Source organism: Macaca mulatta, chromosome X, assembly GCF_049350105.2.
Source record: "Macaca mulatta isolate MMU2019108-1 chromosome X, T2T-MMU8v2.0, whole genome shotgun sequence".
Classification (NCBI taxonomy): domain Eukaryota; kingdom Metazoa; phylum Chordata; class Mammalia; order Primates; family Cercopithecidae; genus Macaca; species Macaca mulatta.
In genome coordinates, this window is record NC_133426.1 from 120,976,444 (window position 1) to 120,994,374 (window position 17,931).

The 17,931-nt window shown below is 36.7% G+C and overlaps 2 pseudogenes; both read left to right on the forward strand.

The window, feature by feature from the left end:
• Positions 1-13,763: 13,763 nt before the first annotated feature.
• Positions 13,764-14,591, forward strand: LOC100426607 (transportin-3 pseudogene; annotated as a pseudogene).
• Positions 14,592-15,234: 643 nt separating this feature from the next.
• On the forward strand, positions 15,235-15,818 carry LOC100430636 (RNA polymerase II subunit A C-terminal domain phosphatase SSU72 pseudogene; annotated as a pseudogene).
• The last annotated feature ends 2,113 nt before the right edge of the window (positions 15,819-17,931 follow it).

Below are 17,931 nucleotides of genomic sequence, written 5' to 3' on the forward strand. Positions count from 1 at the left end.
TTTCAGCTGGCAGAATAAATAAGCAGCATATTTAAAGATGGGTCAATAGAGATTACCTAGCCTGAGGAACAAAGAGAAAATATAATGTAGAAAAATAAACAGTGCCTCAGAAACCTATGGTGAACCATCAAGCATACCTAATTGGGTTTCAAGAAGGAGAGGAGAAAAAGAGGCCAACAATTTTTTTGAAGAAATAATGGCCAGAAAGTTATTCTCATCAATAATATTAGTCTGCACATCCAGGAAGCTCAGCAAATTCCAAGTAGGAGAAAATCAAAATGACACAAAACTAGATAAATTATAATCAAACTATTGAAAGAGAAAATTTTGAAAGCAACAAAAGTAAATGATTAATCACGTAGAAGACACCCTCAATAAGATTAACAGCTGATGTTTAATTAGAAATTCAATGTTTTTTCATTATACAAAAACACTGTGAAAACTAGGAATAAGAGAAAATGTCCTCATCCTGATAAAGAGCATCTATAGAAAATCTATAGAAAACATCATATTCAATTATGAGAGACTTTAAGCTTTCCCATTCACGAACAAGATAAGGATGTATTCTTTGGCCACTTCCATTCAACACTGGATTGGAATTTCTAACCAAAGCTAAAAGCAATTTCAGCAAGGTTGAATAATGCATTACCAATATACAAAAATTAATTATATTTCTTCACACTAGCCATGAAATAGCAAAAGATGAAATTAAGTAAGCAATTCATTTACAATAGGATAAAAAAATACTTAGAGATGAGTTTAACAAAAGAAGTGCAAGGCTTGTACACTAAAACTACAAAACATTGTCAAAAGCAGTTAAAATATATAAATAAATGGAACAATATCCTGTGCTCATGGATTGTAAGATTTAATTTGGTTAAGATGGCAATAATCCCCAAATTGATCTACAGATTCAAAGACATTCCTATCAGATCCGCCGTTGGCTTCATTTTAGAAATTGTCAAGATAATCTGAAAATTGATATGGAAACTCAAAGGACCCATAATAGCCAAAACAATGGTGAAAACGAACTCAGTTGGAAGACATAATTCCTGATTTCAAAACTTCCTGCAAAGCTACAATGATTAAGTTGATGTGGTACTGCCATGGTAATAGACATATGGATTAAAGGAACGTAATTCAGAGTCCAGAAGTAAATCTTTATGTTATGGTCAATGTATTTTTCACCAGGATGCCAAGAAAACTCAATGCCAAAAGACTGAAATTCAAAACATGGTGCTGGCACGACTGGATATTCACATACAAGAGGATGACTTTAGATGGCTACCTCATCCGCTATAAAATTAACCCCAAATAGATCGTAGACATAAATATGAGGTAAAAGTATAAAACATTTAGAAATAAAACATAAAAGTAAATATTCATGACCTTGGATTATGCAGTAGTTTCTTAGCTGTGACATCAAAAGCACAAGTGACTGAAGGAAAAAACAGATTGAACTTCATGAACAATAAAAACGTTTGAGCTGCAAATGATACCACTACGAAAGTGAAGAACAAGCTAAAAAATGGCAGATGATATTTGAGAATCATATATCTGTAAAGAAGCTTGTGTTCCAAATATGATAAGAACACTTACAATTCAAAATTAAAAAGACAATAATCCAGTCAAAATTTTGCAATGGATTTCAATACATATTTCTCCTAAAAAGGTACACAAATGCCAATAAGTATATTCAAGGATGCTCAATGTCATTGGTCATTAGAGAAATGCAAATAAAAAATGAGATATCACTTCCCTTCTACTAGGAAGGCTAAAGTAAACAAGATATAACTGGGCATGGTGGCTCACACCCGTAGTCCTAGCTACTGAGGCGGGAGGATCACTTGAGCCCATGAGTTAGAAGTTACAGTGAGCTATGATCACATCATCACACTCCAGCCTTGGTGACAAAGTGAGACCCTATACTTTAAAAACAATAAATAAAGTAAATAAGATGGACAGAAATGAGCGCTGGTAAAGAAGTGACGGCATTGAAAAAAACCCAGAGGACGAAAAAAATTTTTAAATCATTTATTTCTTAAGTGTCTAGTACCTTGAATATATAAAGAGCTTATAATTCAATAATAAAAAGGAATAACTGAATTTAAAACGAGCAAAAGACTTAATGGATATTTATCCAAAGAATATATAGAAATTACCCAAGAAACAACATTATTCATAATAAACAAAAGTTGAAACAACCCCAATGTCCATCAGTTGATGAATGTGGTAAATCCATATACAGTGTAATATTACTGAGTCATAAAAGAGAGTGAAATACTGATGCAGACTACAACATGGATGAACCTTGAAAATATTATGCTTAGTGAAAGAAGCCAGACACAAAAGGCACTTACTGTATGATTCCATCAATATAAAATTTCCATAACAGGGAAATACATAAAGAGTCATTATCACCTGAGGGTAGGAGTTAAGAGAAGCAAAGAATGATTGATAATTGGTATTAGGTTTCTTTCTGTGGTGATGGAAATCTTCTAGAATTATATAGTGACAGTGGTGTCACAACTTTGTGATATACCAAAAACCACTGAATTACGCATATTACATTGGTGACTTGTTGTATGTGAACTATATCTCAACAAAAATTGTTCAACATCGTAACATTTATGAGATATATCCATGTTTGTGTACATGCCAATAATTAATTTTATTTCTGAGTACTATTTTAACATATAAAAGTACTAAAAATTGTTTATCCATTCTCCTATAGGTGGTCACTTTGGATTATTTTCGATCCTTGGCTATTGTGTACATGTGAATATATGAAAATTATTTACAATTCTATTTTTGGGCCTACAACTTCATTTCTTTTTGATAAACCCCTGTGGATGAAATTGCTGGATCATGGGGTAAATGCATATTTAACACATAAAGAACTGCCATACTGTTTTCCAGAATATTTGCACAATTTTACAGTCTTGCCAGCAAAGTGATAGAGATCAGTTGCTCCAAATCCTCACCAACACTTAATGTGGACAGGTTTTAAAAATTTTAGTTAGTCTGGTAGGTATATAGTCATATAGTCATATTTTATTGTGGCTTTATCTTGCATTTATCTGATAACTAATAATGTTAATCACCATTTTGTCTGCCTATCGGACATTGTCATATCTTCCTTTGTGAAGTGTATGTTCAACTACTTTAAATTGGGTTCTTTCTACTTTTTTATTAAATTTTAGTAATTCTTTATATATTCTAGACATAAGTTTTTGTAAGATACAGCTATTGCAAATATTTTCCTTGAGCCTATAGCATACCTTTTCATTTCATTTATAATGTAGTAGCTTTTTATTGTGAAATAATTCCAAATTTACAGGAAAATTTCAAGAATAGTGCAAAGAACTGTCATATAACTTTTACCCAAATTTTCCAGTTGTTAACATTATACTGATTTTTCTTTTTCCATTGTCTACGTATCTATCAGAGCTATCCATCTGTTATAGCTGTCTCGCTATCATAGTTTCTATCTCTGTTTAGTGTTTTCTCAACCAATTGGGAATAAGTTACAGACCTGTTGCCCAGTTGCATCTAATTACATCAGTGTGTTTTTCTTAAAATACAAGAGCACATTCCTACCAAATCACAGTACAAAAATGTAAATCAAAATGCTACCATTGATATGTTGATATTTCCTTAGATTGATAAAAATATAAATATCTCAACCCAAATGCCAATATCATGCTTAATGAGAAAATACTGAAGCCGCTTAATATAAACAAAAATGAAATGATGTTCCTTATCATCATGAGTATTTAACATTGTTATGAATGTACTAGATAACACAATTAGAGATGGAAAAAATAATTGGCATAAAATAGAGTTGTTAAATTTTAAAAGTTGATAAAATTTGGTAAATTACCATTAATTGAAGATACTTTTTTTTAAAATCTGGAAACTAAAAAAAAAAAAATCAAATGATAAACTATTTAAAATTGTTAAGGGAAATCAGAAATTTGAATGAGTATCAAATTAATATACAGAAAACAACATTATTTAAGTGTGTGTTAAAAACCTTTAAGGAATATAATGACAATAAACAGCTTATTTGAAATAATAAAAATGAAATAAGCAAGAATAAACCAAATACAAAATATACAAGATCTATATGGATAAAACATTATAAAGCTTTGAAAGATACACAAGAATACTTGATGATCTGAAAAGATATGGATAATATGCCTCAATATTGTAAAGATGCAATCATTCCTAAATCATTCTGTATGTATAATATAATACAATTGTAAGTAGTGCAATATTTTTTGGATCTAAATGAGCTACTTCTAAAATCCACATGGAAAATAAGTGTGCAAAGATAGCTGGAAAAATTCTGGAAAAGATGAATAATTTCATTGTGACATTTCCTACAAGCTTTCAAATATAAAATGTATGTGAAATAATTAAAATTTTGGTTCTCACACATGAATAGATGTACCTATGAATAGAATTAAAGGTCCGGAAACAGATCCATACAATATAAATTATCTATTTTCTTTTCTAGATTCCTGTGTTTTATATCAGACTTAAAGCAAGTTTTCTCAATCTATGACAGGAAGAAAAATTCTGTAATTTTCACATTTCATTTTTTAATTAAAAATAACTTTATGGCAACAGAAAATCTACAAAGTGAATAGACAAATGGCAAACATGAAAACATTGTTGCACTGCATGTCACAAAGTCTAATTTTCTTAATAGTTGTTTCTAGAAGAGAGAGGTTAACAAATATTTTTGACAGACTTTTGGGTGCAGGGGAAGAAAAACCAGAGTCCAAGGATTTCCAAGGTGGGGTGTGACATGACCCCACACTTCGGAGTGGGAACAAAAAGGGCTAGATATAGAAGAGCTTCTATAAAGAAGAACATAAACATAAAAGGAAAATGAAAATTGAATATAAACTGAGTTCACAGAAAAATATAGAATAGGCTATTTTATATGTATAATGTAACCCAGTTCTTATTCATGATAATAAAGTGGCAAATTATTAACCAGAGATACAATTATACTTCACCTTATTACCAAAATTTGAAGGTCTTGATAACATGTTCTTAGTTGGTAAAAATGTGGAGCAACAAGCATTAAATTTGCAGAACTTGTATGAAGCACAATTTAACACTATCAATCAAATTTTTTGAATGGACATAACTTCTATGTCCAATAATGACAAAACAGAAGACTCAGACCAATAATCCAATTGAGAAAAAATACAAAGGCTAAAAATATTTAAATATATTTCCCATACTTAAATAGATGTATCTAAGAGCATATATATGGATATAATTGGAGACATTGGAGAGCTATTAAGATAATGAAGACTTATGGATCCAAGACAAGATATGGGAGAGTAGAAAACCCAGAAGATCCAGAGCAGTAAGCCCAGCTGGAAATGTCCATCTATTTCAGAAGAGGGAGGTTGAGGAATATTTCAATAAGTTTGTGGGATGTGGAGACAAAATCTTGAGTTCAAGACCTACCAAGGGTAGTGTAATAAATGCCTACAGTTTGGGTTGGAAACACAAAAATCTAAACACTAGGAGTAAGAGGAAAACAAGAACTAGATGTGCTCCCACAAGGGATGAGGTCAAACTTGAAATAATCTCAATATCTGAAAATGGTCAGATGTGATGCAAGAATGTCAGTGTCCCTAGCCACTTGCCAGAAGCAAATGTAACTCTTCTCTGAAGGAAGATATCATCATATGCCGGAAATTATTTCCATAATTTTTCCATATACAATTAGAAGTATTTGTATTAGTCAGGGTTCTCTTAGAGGGACAGAACTAATAGGATATATATGTTTACTAAGTATTAACTTACATGATCACAAGGTCCCACAATAGGTTGTCAGTAAGCTGAGGAGCAAGAAGAGCCAGTCCGAGTCCCAAAACTGAAGAACTTAGAGTCTGTTGTTTGAGGGCAGGAAGCATCCAACAGGGGAGAAAGATGTAGGCTGGGAAGCTAGGCCCATCTCTCCTTTTCACGTTTTTCTGCCTGCTTTATATTTGCTGGTGGCTGATTAGATGGTGCTCACCCGATTAAGGGTGGGTCTGCCTTCACCAGCCCACTGACTCAAATGTTAATCTCCTTTGACAACACCCTCACAGACACACCCAGGATCAATATTGCATCCTTCAATCCAATCAAGCTGACACTCAGTATTAACCATCACAGTGTTCAATCAAACATAACTAAGGAAATTAAAAGACTAGAAAACATGAGCGAAATCAGAGAAACAATGGATAATATAAATTGATATGTAGTAGCAGACTATAAGAGTTAACAGAACTTATTAGCTATACTGAATATGCTCAAAGACATAAAATAAAATAGAAATTTTTGTCACAAGCTGAAAACTCCAACAAATGATCAAGCAGAAAATGTAGAACTATAAATCTAAAATAAACATCAATAACTCAGTAATTGGTTTAATAGAGGGTTACACAGTAAAAAGAGAATTTAGCAAACTGGAGGATTTTTGCCTCATTCTTTATCATTCTTTATCTCCTTTCCTTCTGGGACTCCAATTACATATATGTTGCCATCTTTAGCTATAGTTTCTATGTCCCTTATTATATATTTTCCATCCATTTGCCTCTACGTACTTTAAGTCCTCTACCCTAGGACTTAAAGTATAATTTTAAAAAAAAGAGAAAAAAACTGAGGAAAGCTGAATAAGACAGGTGGATTGTATCAATGTCAATATATTGGTTGTGATTTTGTACAATAGTTTTGCAAGATCTTACCATTGAGGGGAACTGGATAAAGGTATGTGGGATGTCTCTATATTCTTTTTTACAATTTCACATGAATCTATGATTATTTGAAAAGAAAATGTTTAGGAATAAAAACAGGACATATTATATGAAGTCATTGCCTTTAATGGTAATTATCATATTAGCAAAAGACTATTTTCAAGGGAATAATTATACACGTATGTTTTTAGTCATTACCCATAGTTGATGATACCACTGATAACTAGATTCCATGTTTTTGCTAAGACATTACTCAGATATTTTTGAAATTAATAGAGGTGATCAAGGATTTCCATTCTTGACCTATCTGGCAATCATCGTTCTTTTAGATTGTAGTATATTCCTCAAAATAAAATAGATGACTGGAGATCATTTAGCTGATTCCTAGTTTAATGATTGTTGGATACATGCAACCCACAGTCTAGCTCCCCCGAAATAATTCTTATGGGTCCACAGTCCTCACATTGGGAGTCTATTTTTTTCAAAACTTTTAAAAATGTAAAATCATGTGTATTGAGATCAAATATGGCAAGGGCATTATTTTGTCCTAAAATATGTATATATCTGCTAAAAGACATAATTGGAAATTATCAAAACAAAGAAGAAAACAACACACAATATTTATTTCGGATCTCTGAATCTGTTTTTACTACATTGGAAAAAAATAAACAAGAATTGTATTTCAAAATATCTTAAGACTTATCTTGGTATCTCATTCATAACCACACACATAAAAGGTGAGTTTCTGTTACTGAATGAATAAATCATTGAACATATTTCTTTTCTTTTCTTTTTTCTTTCTTTTTTTTTTTTTCAGACAGTGTCTTGCCCTGTAGACCAGGCTGGAGTACAGTAGTGCCATCACTACTCACTGCAGCCTTGACCCTCCAGGCTCAAGCAATCCTCTGACTTCAGCTTCCCAAGTAGCTCGGACTACAGGAGCACACCACCACAACTGACTAATTTTTGTATTTTTGTAGAAACGGGGTTTCTCCATGTTACCCAGGCTGGCTCAAACTCCTGAGCTCAAGCTATCTGCCTATCTCACACTCCCAAAGTGCTAGAATAACACTCATGAGGCTTTGTGTCCAGCCAATTGAACATATTTCAATTAACTTTATAAGACTGGGCAGTCTGATGAGCAAAAATACTTTAAAAAAAATTTTCTGGAGGACTTAGGAGCCTGTCTAGATTAAATAAGTCTCATGAACAGCAAAAGTAGAAGGTAATGCTAGGCAATTCAGGACCTGGATTGCGTAGGTACATTGAATACCACATTGGAAAGGTTGAGTTTTATGTGATAAACACTGGGGAGGCCCGATTAGTGAAGTAAAAATATAATAATTTTCTTTTAAGTAAAATAACTCGTGTAGGAACTTCCTCATATGTGAATCTAATAGGAAAATGAATAAATCAGCGAAATTTTACACATTCTGCTTCTCCATTTGTGCCACTGGTCTTTAATAACATTATATAAATAAGGGACACATTCAGGGAGAATTTTAGTTCCTGAAAACAGTGACAGTTTGGTAGAGAAGCTTCCATCTGTCTTACATTGTGTATAGCCCAACCCCAGCCAAAGCCAGTGATGGATATTGACTGTAGGGATCATGGATTCTCATCTTTGGAAAAAATAAAACTCAAGGTTTTTAAAACAATAATTATTTTTCAAATAAGCTAAAGCATTCTCAGCATTCATGCCTGTGTGTGTGTGTGTGTGTGTGTGTGTGTGTGTGTATACACATATATGTATTCACACTGGGAAAATTAAGGAGCATAGAATAACACTAGGAGCCAGATTTTGAATGAGCAAAGGATCAAGGGAGAAACTAAAGAAATCCCTGGTACTTTAAGTATTACCAAAAGATGATAATTCCATGATCACTGCTCGTAATAGTGTTTTATAAGAGGATTCTGAGAAACAATAAGCCAGAGGACTTTTGTATATTAATTGACAATCACTGAAGACACATGATTTTATAGAGAGAGACTTGAGAATGCAGAGCATATGTGACATCTTCAAATACACACGGTGACTTTTAACATTTCTAAAATCAGGATAGAAAGAATCAAGTCTTACTCTACCCCACCCAATTGATCACTGACACTTGCTCTGAAAATTACATGGTAAATGTGGTGATTTTTTTGCCGCAAAATATAATATTCTATTAGATAGTATTACTGAACAGAAGGATAGTTGATAGAAAAGTCCATAATGCATAATAATTACCAAGGATTCAATGTAAAACTCTTTAGAAGTCAGGATAAGGTAACTGATGTTCTTCAGGTATTAAGCATGGTCTATTAACATGATTTAAGATTGTGGATGACTTTCCGGGATGAGGAATTACTATGGTCTGAATGTTTGTGTCCCCCCGCCCAAATTAATATGTTAAAGTCCTAGCCCCCAAACTAAGTGTATTAGGAGGAGGAAACTTTGGGAGGTGATTAGGGCTCCATTCTCATAAATGGTATTAGTGCCCTTATAAAAGAAGCCTGGGAAAGCTCTGAGAGCTCCCTTATCCTTCTACCCTGTGAAGTTACAGTGAAAAATGGGCATCCATGAAACAGGAAGTAGGCCCTCACCAGAAACCAAATCTGCTAGCACCATAATCTTGGACTTCCTAGCCTCCAGAATGGTGAGAAATAAATGTTTGTTGTTTATAAGCCCCCCGGTTTATGATATTTTTGTTATAGCAGCTTTGATAGACTGAAAACAGAAAGTATTCTTTTCTCTTTATGTTTGATCTTCTTGGCATAACAAATTCAATCTTATCAGAAATTAAATCTGCCAAATTAAGCTGTACACAGTAGAAATTGGGGAAAACAAACTAATAGAAGGCTTATTATTGGAGAATAAAAAACACCAACCTCAGTTACCACAAAAGGAATGATTAGTTTAGTTCAATTAAAACTACAAGCAATTTAAGAATGATATCTGCAAAAGGGCCAGATATATCACCTTGATTGCACTCTTTCCCCTGTCCTCACCTAGTACATTACCAAATCCTATCCATTCTTCCTATTTACTGAACAAAGTATTTTTAAGACATATCTTTAATCCATCTTATTTTTCTCATTCCACTAGGAAACAAGCCATAGTCATCTCTTTCTTGGACTGTGGTAACGGCCTCATAATTATTTTCCCCGCTTTCTCTTTTGCTCACCTCCAAGCGGTTCTTTCCAGTTCCATCAGAATTATCTTTAAAATGTGTAAATCTCAAGATATAAGCCTCTCATTTAAAACCCTTCTATTGTTTCTTGTCATATTTAATGAGGAATGAAGAATTTTGGTTCTACGGTCAGACCACTTGAGTTTGAAATCTATCTGTGCTATTTTACTAGTGACCGGGGGCAAGTCACTTAACCTCTCTGTTCCTCGCTTTTCTTATCTTGAAAATGAGAATAATAATACCCACCTTCCAGGGTTTTCGTGAGGATTGAATGTGATGATACAAGTAAAGCACTTAGAGGCCAGGCTTGGTGGCTCACGCCTGTAATCTCAGCACTTCGAGAGGCTGAAGTGGGATAATCCCTAGAGCCCAGGAGTCCAGGACCATCCTGGGCAACATAGTGAGACTCCATCTGTACTAAAAAAAAAAAAAAAAAAAAAAAAAAAACCTAAAAAGCAAGTAAAGCACGTAGAACAATTTCTGACACTCTTATAATCTTATTACTCTAAACATGAAAACACCTACCAGAGATATAAGATCTTATATGACTTGACAGTTGTCCACCTCTCAGAACTCATCTGTGCCCGTCTTCCCCTCACTACACTGCAGTCACACTGGCCTTTTGGTTCTTTTTGCCCAAATTCACGTAGCACATTCCCATCTCAGAAAATTTGCTCATACTCTTCTTTCTGCCTAAATACTCTCTCCCCACACTTGACCTGGCTGGCTCCTAGTCATCTTACTGGCTTCGTCTTGAAAGTTACTTCCCACAAATAGGTTTTTTCTGACCATCTAATCTAAAGTGGGTCATTGCAGTTACTTCATTTCCTCCTTGAATATATTTACATTTTTATTTGCAAGCTTGTTTGTTTAATGTCTGTCTCCTTTACTAGACTGTAGTATCAACTGAGGTAAAAGAAAAAAATGTTTTTAATCGTATTCTTAGAACTTTGAAAATTATCTGATACAAGGCACTTTCTCAATAAATGTTGGCTGAAATAGAAAGACATACTTAAAAGAAATAAATATACTACCATTTATACAAGCCAGAGAGGGGGTATACTCCAGAAAAAATAATCTAAAATGTACAAGTTAATTCTTTTGTTATCAGAATTGGTCAGATCCTAATGAAATATCAGAGCCATAACAAACAACTGTGGCATCTGAGGCAGGCAGCAACAAATGCAACCATAACTCTACAGAACAATGTACTATGAGAAAAAAAAAGTAGAGGACGAAAAAAAGGAATCAAAGAAGCCCTAGAACATTAGCATTTCTGCCCTTGACATAGAGTGTCTGGCTTTTTCATCATTGCTGGCTGCCACGAAGTCTGGCTTAGGGCCAGAGACAAACTCACCACTGTGCTAGTGCAACTAGAGAATCCTGATTGAGGGAAAGGTGATGTTTCTTGAGGCAATAAGCTTAGTATGTACATTTGTCTTGTTTTTAAATAGGTGATTTTTAAAGCAATTTTACGTTTACAGTAGAAAAAAAAAAGCAGAAAGTACATAGTTCCTATACCTCCTTACTCTTTTGTCAGTTTTCCCTATTATTTACATTTTGCACTGGTATGGTCCATTTGTTACAATTGGTGGGCCAATATTGATTGGACACAGTTCCAGTGTATGTAGCAATGTTTATATTTTAAATTGCGATAAAATATAGATAAAATTTATTATTTTAACCAGTTTTAAGTGTACAGTTCAGTGACATGAAGTACATTCACATAATTGTGCAGCCACTACTACCACCCATTTCCAGAATTTTTTCATCCTGCAAAACTGAAACTCTGCACTCATTAAAAAATAACTCCCTTTTCCTCACAAACACCGTTCTACTTCTATCTCTATGAATTTGACTACTTTAGGTTCCTCAAATATGTAGAATCATACAATGCTTGACTTTTGCGATTGTCTTATTTCACTTAGCATAATGTCTTCAAGGTTCATCCATGTTGTAACATGTATCAGAATTTCCTTGGTTTATATAGCTGAATAATACTCCATTGTATGTAAATACCACACTTTGTTTATACATTCATTCACTAATAGACATGTGGTTTGCTCCTACCTCTTGGCTATTGGGAATAATGCTGCTATGAACATTCGTGTACAAATATCTGTTTGAGTCCCTGCTTTCAATTGTTTTGGGTATACACCCAGAAGTGGAATTGCTGGATCATACGCTATTTCTATTTTTAATTTTTTGAGGAATAGTCACACCATTTTCCATAGTGGCTGCATCATTTTACATTTCTAAGAGCAGTGCACAAGGGTTGAAATTTCTCCACATCCTTGCAATCCTTATTATTTTCTGTTTTTAAAAACATATATATTATATATATGTATGTATATATTATATATATGTGTGTATATATATATGCCATCCTAGTGGGTATGAAGTGGTATCTCACTATGGTTTTGATTTGCATTCACTTAGTGATTAGTGATATTGAAAATCTTTTCATGTGTTTATTGGCTATTTGTACATATGCTTTGGAGAAATGTCTATTCAAGTCCTTTGCCCATTTTTAAATCTGGTTGTTAGCGTTTCTGTTTTTGAGATACAGGAGTTCTTAATATTTATTCTGGATATGAACCTCTTGTCAGATATATGATTTGTGAATACTTTCCCCAAGTGTGTCAGTTGATTTTTTGCTCTTTTGATAGTGTCATTCATGCAAAAAATTTTAATTTGATATAATTTAATTTCTCTAATTTCATTCTTTTGTGTAATTATACATATTTTTAAAAAACATTTCTAGCCCCATGTACTTTAATGACCTTAAGCAACATGTTTTGTTTTTGTGTTTGTTTTTGTTTTGACACAAGGTATAATTCTGTTGCCCAGGCTGGAGTGCATTGGTGCAACCAAGGCTCACTGTAACCTTGACATCCCAAGTTCAAGTGATCCTCCCACCTCAGCCTTCGAGTAGCTGGGACCATAGGTGCCCGACACCACATCCCAAGCCTGGCTAATTTTTTGTATTTTTAAAGGAGACAGGGTTTCACCATGTTGCCCAGGCTGGTCTAGAAATCCTAGGCTCAGGCGATCAGTCTGCCTTGGCCTCCCAAACTGCTAGGATGACAGACTTAAGCAACTTTTTGATAACCCTGCCTAAGTTACAGCTCTGCAACTGAGATTTATTTCCAAACAACCTAACTTTGAAAATGAAGAGAGCCATGAGCAAACACAAATGATATGTAGTTTGATAGATGGTAATTTGAAGGAAAAGTTCTAACAATTGGAGTTTTCAAAAGCAGAGAGAGTGTTGGCATTAATTTGGAATTTGATTTTACAAGGCTTTTTTTCCACTTAGTTTTCCTTTTTTATTTTCTTGAAACTATCTTTCCTTTTAGAAATCAGTTTGCCAGGAAACCACCTCCCCTCCCACCACGCCAGGCAGGCCACAGCCATCTTTTTTTAAACCTCCCTGATTTTCCCTCACACCCCCAAACAGGAACTCCCCAGGGTGGCCTTCAGAAGCCTGGAGTCTCTTTCTGTCTGACAGGACACCCTGGTGGCCGTGAAGTCCCCTCTGCCACGACAGAGGTTTCTGACTGTGGGACACATTGTGGTTTTTGTTTTCTTCCAGTCTTCTAATTTAAAAAGACATTCCTGGGTGACAGGCACAGTGCAGAAGCGTGAGCTATCGAAAGAACCTGGTGAGTTCTCACAAGGCCCAGCAAACCTGGTTACATTCCACAGCACTAGTGACTTGCTTGTGGAAGTCTGGAAGTTGCTTGTGTGTCACGGTGACGGCTCTCACGGTTGTCTCCTTTGGCAAATCCTTTAAGGAATTCTCTAACCATTGACACTGTTCTTAGATCGCCTTGCAGTGGTATTTAGCCATACGAATTCTACTGTGGAAAAGAGACAGACTCATCGGTGCCAAAAAGTCATACAGGAAATATGGCCACTTTTATGCGAGTCTCTAAATAAGCACCCGGCTCATAATCAGATTGCAAAGCACTGTTGCAGGTGCCTGCTCTTTGCGGTTCGCTGTGTAGGCAAAGGATCTGCTGTGCTGCTGTAACCACTAGAATGATTCACACCATTTGTGTGAATGCATGCCACGTACGTCAGCATTCTTGTTTCCTATACCTTGGCATTATCCTCGTAGATGAGTATGGCATGGAAGATGGCTGTGGGCAGGGACCACTAGACATGTCCAGGCACTGTGCATTCCCACCTTTCAGCTCCTAGAACAGCAGAATGGTCTCCAGAATCACTCTGACACTGTAGATGACCTGTTCAGGCTATCCACCAGGTTTATTCAGCGTAGCCCTGTCACCTTGCTCAGAAGCCAAGTAGTCATCCCTATCTTACAGTGGGCCATTGCTTCTACTAACGTGGACCACTGGGATGCCAATTGTAAGGTCATGAGGCTCCTATAAGAACTCATGACTTCCGTAAATCAAGACTTTGATTTACGGAAAGAACTGATGGACAGGAGATTAACCAGCTTGGACAGCAGCTTGTCAGACAACTGCCCCACACATGCTGCTTGTGTCTCCTCACCCCATACTCACATGGGGCGGAAGTGCTCTGGGAGATCATGCAGGTGGACAGACCGACTTTTTGGTGATGGTTATAGAATTCCTTAAAAGGCTTTTTTAAAAGCCTTCAATTGAACTTACAACAATAAGGTTTTCGCTATACAGAGAAAAAAAAAAACACCATATATATATGTATATATTTTGTTTGTTTGTTTGCTTTTTGAAGATGGAGTTTTGCTCTGGTTGCCCAGGCTGGAGGGCAATGGCAGGATCTTGGCTCACCGCAACGTCCACCTCCCGAGTTCAAGTGATTCTTCTGCCTCAACCTCCCGAGTAGCTGGGATTACAGGCATGCGCCACCATGCCTGGCTAATTTTGTATTTTTATTAGAGACGGGGTTTCTCCATGTTGGTCAGGCTGGTCTCGAACTTCCGGCCTCAGGTGATCCACCCGCCTCGGCCTCCCAAGGTGCTGGGATTACAGGCATGAGCCGCAGCACCTGGCCGAAAAAATATATGTATTTTAAATGTGGCTGGGCTGCACCTTGTGGAGCGCGGGTGTGGCTGCGCAGGCGCCAGCCGCCAACTGTCACAGAATGCGTTGCCTGAGCCCGGATGCCAGCGTACCTGCGGCTCAGCACTCGGGGCTTGCGAGGAGACTGGCAAGCGCAGACGCCACGTACTATATCCCCTGAGACACGGTCACCATTTTTGGTCGCCATTCTGCTGGCACTAAGGTGCTGGGGTCGGTAGAAGAGTAAGTGAGAGCATCGTGGGTGGTGCGGTCGCAGCCATGTCATTGTTACCGCTGCGGGTGGCGGTGGTGCGCTCAAGTAACCAGAACCGGAGCATGGAGGCACATAGTATCCTCAGCAAATGAGGATTCAGTGTCCAGTCCTTTGGAACAGCACCTCATGTGAAGTTTCCAGGACCAGCACCTAACAAGCCAAATATTTATGATTTCGAAACCACATATGATGAAATGTACATTGATCTTATCACGAAAGACGAAGAATTCTATACACAGAATGGCATTCTGTATATGTTAGACAGAAATAAGAGAATCAAGCTCCGGCCAGAAAGGTTCCAGGATTGCAAAGATGTGTTTGATCTGATCGTCACTTGTGAAGAGAAAATTGATGACCGGTGGTGGAAGATCTGAATTCCAGAGAACAGGAGACCTGCCAGCCAGTGCATGTGGTGAACATGGACATCCAGGACAACCAGAAAGATGCCATCATAGGGGCATTTCTCATCTGCGAGCTCTGCCAGTGTATGCAGCGCTCAGAGGATACGGAGAATGAGATTGATCAGCTGCTGCAGAAGTTGGAGGAGAAGAATGGCCAGGCCTTCCTGCACATGGTCTGCTTCTACTAATGGTCCTGGCCTGGAGCCCGTGCTGTCACCACCGCTTACTGCTGCTGCTACCACCACATGGCCAACTTTGCCACTACTGCTGCCGCGGCTGCCTCCCTTGCCACTGCAGCCCTTCTGAAGCCATCGTGTTGAACTTACTTTTGTTAATACATTTTACTTCCTGATATTTGTTTATACTTTTGGATATTTGGTTGATGATTCTTTACCCAAAGGAATCGTACTTGTAAAATGAGAGGAGATATATAAATTCCAAGTTTCTTTTATCCCACACTTACTTATGAGTAGCATATTGATGATAAATTGTTGTTGTTGTTTTCCTTTAACCAAGGAGTTTGAGAAGAGCTGCCAGACCTTCATGCACAGGCCTCCTCACCCAAATTTAGAGTTGTTTGCTGTCTTTTTTTTTTTTTTTTTGGAGACACAGTCTCACTTTGTCACCCAGGCTGGAGTGCAGTGTCAATAACTCAGCTCACTGCAGCCTCGACCTCTGGGCCTCAAGGGATCATTGCACCTCAACCCCCAAAATAGCTGGGACTACAGGTGCACGCCACCACGCTAAGGTAATTTGTTGCATTTTTTGGGTAGCGACAGGTTCTGAAATCCTGGCCTCAAGTGATCCTTCCACCTCAGCCTCCCAAAGTGCTGGGATTACAGGCATGAGCCACCATGCCTGGTCTGCTTTCTTATAGTTGTGTTTTAAGAGGTCTTTATATATTTTGGATTACAGTCCTTTATCAGATTTGTGTTCTGCCAATATTTTCAACCAGGCTGTCACTTGTATTTTCATTTCCTTGATAGAGTCTATAGCAGAGAACAAGATTTTAATTTTAATACTGTCAAAATTTCCAATTGTTTCACTTGTGTCATGCTTTTGGTGTTGTATATAAAAGCCACTGCCAGACCAAGGTCATCTAGATGTTCTTATATGTTAACTAGAATACCATTCTTAATAACCTTTGTATTTTTGTATGTGTTTTATACTTTCCATTATTTTCTAAAGAAAATGCTTTGGGCCGGGCGCGGTGACTCAAGCCTGTAATCCCAGCACTTTGGGAGGCCCAGGCGGGCGGATCACGAGGTCAGGAGATCGAGACCATCCTGGCTAACACGGTGAAACCCCGTCTTTACTAAAAAATACAAAAAAACTAGCCGGGCGAGGTGGCGGGCGCCTGTAGTCCCAGCTACTTGGGAGGCTGAGGCAGGAGAATGGCATAAACCCAGGAGGCAGAGCTTGCAGTGAGCCGAGATCCGGCCACTGCACTCCAGCCTGGGCGACAGAGCAAGACTCCGTCTCAAAAAAAAAAAAAAAAAGAAAAAAGAAAAGAAAATGCTTTGGTACTTATTCTGGAGATCAAATTCAGAGTGTACGTGAGTTTTTGCCTTATAGAATACATTACTTTGAAATTCAGTTATATATATAGGCATGACATATGGGTAAAATCATATAATTATAAATATATTTGTAGGTATATCATGACGTATACCTGTACTCATTTATAGCACTATAGACATATAGTTTTACAAGGTGATCAAATATTTTAGAACCAATTATCAATAAAATCTTTAAAATTATCTATCCTATTTCAAGATATATAGGTCCAACATATTCATAACACTTATATAGTGACACAGAATATGAAATAAGCATATAAGGTAGCTATAAAACAATTGCTGGAATTATCAAAGAAGCAAAGTTATTAAATACATCTTAGTTTTATTGCTTTCACTTTTCTCCAAACTAAAATTTGTTAATGCCTTTGGCTTAGTAGGAAAAAATAACCTTTTGGGTGTGAGACTGTGATGGTTAACACTGAGAGTCAACTTGATTGGATTGAAGGACACAAAGTATTGATCCTGGGTGTGTTTGTGAGGGTGTTGCCAAAGGAGATTAACATTTGAGTCAGTGGGCTGGGGAAGGCAGACCCACTCTTAATCTGAGTGGGCACAATCTAATTAGCTGCCAACATAGCTAGAATATTAGCAGGCAGAAAAATGTGAAAAGAGAGACCGGCCTAGCCTCCCAGCCTACATCTTTCTCCCATGCTGGATGCTTCCTATCCTCCAACATTGGACTCCAAGCTCTTCAGTTTTGGAACTCGGATTGGCTCTCCTT